This window comes from Crocodylus porosus, unplaced genomic scaffold (genome assembly GCF_001723895.1).
Source record: "Crocodylus porosus isolate Cpor-Errol unplaced genomic scaffold, CroPor_comp1, whole genome shotgun sequence".
NCBI classification, from domain to species: domain Eukaryota; kingdom Metazoa; phylum Chordata; order Crocodylia; family Crocodylidae; genus Crocodylus; species Crocodylus porosus.
The window spans coordinates 23,840,312-23,845,791 of NW_017728948.1; positions in this window are offsets into that span (position 1 = coordinate 23,840,312).

Genomic DNA, 5,480 nt, shown 5'->3' on the forward strand with positions numbered 1-5,480 from the left:
TACAATCCTAACACTTAGTATATTCAATACTATATTATATAAATCAAAATTATAGAAGTATCTGTTCCCAGTCCATAATTAAGACTGTGTTAAGATGTTGTGTTGAAAGAAGGACTAAAATTGGTATTCTCTAAATGTGCAGCTTGATTTTTTTAACTGAAAACTTTGAGAACATTTATTTTTTTCTATGTATATTTTTCTGCACAAAACTATTTGCCAACATTTGCAAAGAAAACACTTACAAATGCTTCCTTTTCATGATTTTTTTCATGCATTTCCTTCACTTTTATTTGGGCTACACAGCTACAGTCACACAAACTTTAGGCTCTCTTGGAAATAGCTGATTTCTGACTTTTTGAAATTAAAGTCTCTCTCCCCATTCAGGACCACCAGGTTCAGATAAACCAAAAGTAGCCGATAGAACTGCCAGGTACAGCTCTCTGCTGCTGCTGGTTGATTATGCCAGTGCTCACTAGTCCATTTATCCCAAACACTACAGGAAACCAGGCTGGATGGCAGTTGAAATGAAAGTTGGAATAGGTGGCACACTGACTAGGGTTTGGGGCATGAAGGGTTTTGTAGCACCTTGGAAAGACAGGTTACCTACACCCACCACCTCAGCCTTGTCCACCATGAGCCTGACACTAGTCCAAGGTAATACAACCCTTTCAGGCGTTGTGCTGCTCAAAAGTAGACCCTGGGTGGGGTGCAGTAGTACACTCGCACCCCTTACTTTGATTCCTTCTCCACCCAAACTTTAAAACCAATTGCCTGTGAAAGGCAGTGGCATTTCTATTCAGGCAGTTCTGAGAGAGGCAAGTGACTTCATGTCTTGTTATCATCTCCCTGATTCTTTCTAATCTCTCTCCACTCCACTCTATCTTTTTCACGGTCTTGAGGTTTCACTATCCTTTCTTCTGCAATGTTGCTGTCTCCAATCCTGGCAATGTGTCTCTCTTTCACAGCACTGCAGACTGGTTTTAGCTATAGTTAAAAACCTTAACTCACTTGTGGTAACATTCACTCAGATGTAGAAATTAGTGAATGAAGTACTGGAGCAATGTCAAGATGCTCAGGAAGGCTACATTTTGTTTTATGAATCTGAATAAGAGATGTACATTTAGCCAGCATGACTACACAGCTAAAAACACCATATCTTTTTGACTACTTTGACTATTTTTGCCTAGTTGTGTTTTTTCAAATGTTATATATAATCTAGCAAACTAGTGCACATTACAATACTTATTTGGTTTTTGCTTTGATATTAAATTGAATACCATAGTGCTAGCCCCTTAGCATATTAGTACAGTCTCTAATTTCTCTTTAACTGGAAAAAAATGTGGTGTGTTATATGTGATGGTTTGCACATCACCTGCAACCCCCAGTTTCAAAATCTTAGATCTGCCCATGGCTCTGCTACATGCTCCAGTCCCATTCCTAACACAGCCCATAGCTTTAACCAGGACACAACCCCGACACCTCACTTAGTCCCTGTACAAAAGCAATTTTCCTATGTCCGGATACTTGGCTTTTGAGTGCCTTTACAGCTGGTAGAGGTCAGAGAAGGGGCAAGACCATACATAGCTGGGAAGTATGGGAAGGCTGGGGTCTGCATCAACTCAAGTGAAAGAGGGAGAGTTGCAGACACCCAGTACTTTTCCCTTGCAAATTTTGTCTAGTCTCATGATAGAGTCTTGAGACCCTAGTGTAAAAATTCAACATTATAAACTATTCCATATAAAATATTCCTTCCAGTAATGATCTTCCAAAACAATGCACAAATGTATCAACTGAAAAACTACACCATACACACAAAATTCCTTTAATATAGCACTAGCTCCATTTCTAACCTCTTCATGTGACAAGAGAAGCTGAGGCATATTTATTGTGCATGAAGTAACATGGAGGGGGGAAAAAATCTTGGTTCTAGGCCAAAATGATTGGGTGATGAATTCATTCCGGAGTTTGTGGCTTTGTATGATGAACAGGATGTACCGAGCTATTAAGCTGGGAAGGAAGCATTTTAAAAATTGTAGTTCCCAGAGACCATGGAAATGGTAGGCCTGTCAGTAAGACTTACTGGGAAAGGAGGCAGAGCTGCAAGCTGGCTCCTGGTTCAGAAAACTAATTTGTCCAGACGAGACCTGTGTTATCGTGGATGAAGAGGCTAAAGAATCTAGTGGAAGGATTAAGTATTTTGGAAAAAGATGATTTGTGAGCCACTGCTCAACAGGATAGATTTGGGCACGCTAGAAAGGTGATTCGCTTTGTTTTAGTGAAATAGTTTTAACCAGTAAACTGTACAATACTTGTAATGTGAAGAAGGGGCCTAAGTCATGTGAACTGAGAAGTTTCTTTGGGACTGGTTGCAAATATTGGGACTGGTGTGGCATCAAGGCAGTGGATGTTGAAATAAGCCCTGAGGAACCCAGGCCAAGCTGCCGTTAGGCACGGAGCTAATTAGACAGGTAGACTGGATAACGGGAACCTGTTCATCCTACTCCAGTCATGGGAACAGAACTCCTTGTTTGCAAACAGGATTACACCAAAGGATATAATTGACTCAGGTCAATTTTTCTGCTGAAAAGAAAAAAAACTCTTACAAAATATGGTACAATAAATTAGATCCAAGCATCAGTATACTATTGCACAGACTTCTAGTGAACTTACTGATCTTTGTATAAAAATATATTCTTCTGGGGTTTTATTGTACTTTGTAATGCAATTAGCCAAAAAATCAATGGCTTTTTAGAGGAGTCAGACCGACAAACTTCCAAGAATACGCTGATAAATGTCAAGATACACATAAAAGCCACACGACTAAAGCATACACACACCCTTGCTGCTGCTGGAAATGATTTCTCTAGCTCAGGGATTTTCAACCTTTTTGGGTGAGTGTACCCCCAGCAGCTGGACTTTGAGTTTAGTGCACAGCCAAATGTGGAGTGGTGGCAGCTGCCGTGTGCAACCTTCCCCCACCCACACGTACCCCTAGGGCCTTCTTGCGTACCCCTGGTTGGCAACCTCTGCTCTAGCTGAATGAATTAAAAAATAAATGTTTTAGTTTGCTACGGAGTTCCAGTTTACAAGCCTGTTTGTTAACTATATAAACCCACACTGATATAGATTAATTGGTTTTATACTTGAGGGTAGCATCTATCAAGCAGAGATTTCTAACTATATATGGAGTAGGTAATGAACAAATAAACCAATTTTCAGTAACTAATAATCAAGCCTCCTCACCCTTCTAATCTAAAGCAACACACACACTCATTCACCTTTATTAAATAATGCTTTTAGTGCCACCTGGTGGCCAAACACAAGTAACTTTTGTAAAAGCACATGCAAATAAGTATGTGAAAATACTTATTTTTATTATACGTTTATCTCCATATCTCCCAACAATACAGTTGGTCCAATTATATATTTTATCTAAAAACCCTTGCTTCTTGCATGTGTAAAAATAGACCACGTTGTAAAATGGTCCAGTTTGCCTTTGGTGAGGCTCTTTAGCAATACATCAGAAATAAATTTGTCCCATCCAGAAATTTAAGAAAGAAAAAAATTTGCTTGCCAATCTCAATCCCCAACAGGTAAAGCCATTAGTAACCCATCATGACACTGGCTTAAAATCATAACCCACATTTTAATATAGAGGGGTTTTTTTACCTGTCCACTACTTCCTGAGCACATCTACATGTGCAATTAATGCACATGAATAAACTTCGGTACAATTGCTCTGGAGTTTATTACTCCTGGGCACAGTGTCTTCACATATGCCTGTGACCATAGCACATTGAGCCGGGTTAGAGCAGCCCCTGCTGGCAGAGGCCTGAGGGTCAGCCTACCAGCCCTGGGCTGCTCCCCCCTGCTCAACACGCAGTGGAGGGGCTGGGTGGGGGACAAGGGTGCTTCATCACAGGACTAGCCAGGGCAGCCCCTGCACTGAAGCACCTTTATGCCTCAGCCAGCCAGAGCAGCATCTACACATGCAATGCTGAGGAGTAAAATACTACAAGTACTATCCTGCAGTAGAGTAAATTAGTTTAGTCAGCCTAACAGGGGTTCATGTGTAGACATGTGATGTTTACTGTGTAGTTAATCAGTCTATTGTGCAGTAAACATCTCATGTAGATGTGCCCCCTGAGTACTTAGAGTACACCTTCTTTAAGCTTTCAGGCTTTTCTGTACAACCAACAGCATTAGAAATAGACTTTACTGACAGCCTAAATTCGTATGTCTACATGATCTGGAGCTTTAAGGAAAAATATCATATATCATGCGGTTTATGAATCACTTCACGATTTTAATCATGGTTGTCTACGTCTCCTTATTTAAAATCAAGACTGTCTGAAATGACAACTCCTTTGGAAACCTACAGTAATCAGTTGAACTAGAGAGAGAAGCTTAACACAAGCAGAGCCCGCTCAACCACCTATGATGGTAGTGGTGGCAGCAGCCTGCAGAAACACAGATAAATCCAGGTTTCCATGCAGTCACCAGGTCAAACTGTCCCAACGTGCCTCTGTCTCCAGGAGCAAGTATAGCCAGACCAGGTAGCGGCTGTAGCAGGAACAAGGACTCCTGCCTGCATTAGGCTTTCTAATGTCTGCTCCTGCTGCTGTCACTTTCTAGTCAGGCTCCATGCTCTGCATGAGGGACATGGGGCATTTTCACCCGGGAATGGCAGTGGCAGCAGTAGTAGTACGCAGTTTGGATGCAGTTGCCTATTCCCATTTTTAGAACCCAAATCCTTTTTCCAATATGGTCTTTGATTGATCATCGTAGAATGGATGTGCTTAAAAATCAACTAATACTACAGACAGGAAGAAAAGTTAAACTCTACAAATTAAAATGCATGAGTTGTGGTGCCCAACCTCCTCCACCTCCCCCCTCAAAATCTCAGATTGTCTGATTCATGGTTAGAAGGGCCAGAGAGAACCTTAGTGATAATCTATTTAGACCTGTAACACAGGTCAAAGAACAGAAATTATTGTGTGAGGTACCAAGCTCGTAACTTCTGGCTGAGTCGCTGCCTCTCTCCAATTCAAGATTTCTTGTTAAAAATCTCCAAGCAAGGGAAATTCTACCATGCCCCTAGGTAATTTGGTCCAATGACTAAGTACCCTGGAATATGTGTTATTTCTAATATGAATGTACCTAGGTTCATCTTTCAATTAGTAGATGATGTTGTACTTGTCTGCTAGATTAGAGAGCTTTCTATAATAATAAATCATTTCCTATATTGATATTTGTTGAAACCTGAGACACTTCTGGGGCGGTACAGAGGTAGCTCTGCAGGCACCTGGGAACTTTCAGGTCCAAAAATAAGGTTCTTTCTAGAATTTAGATACCTACCAAGATAGGCAGAAGCTGAATAAGTGTGATCAACTCCCATTATTCTCTGACAAACTAAATAGGATAAACTTTAGTTTTTTGTTATAAAACATATTTCTAGGCCTCCAATTATTTTCATAGCT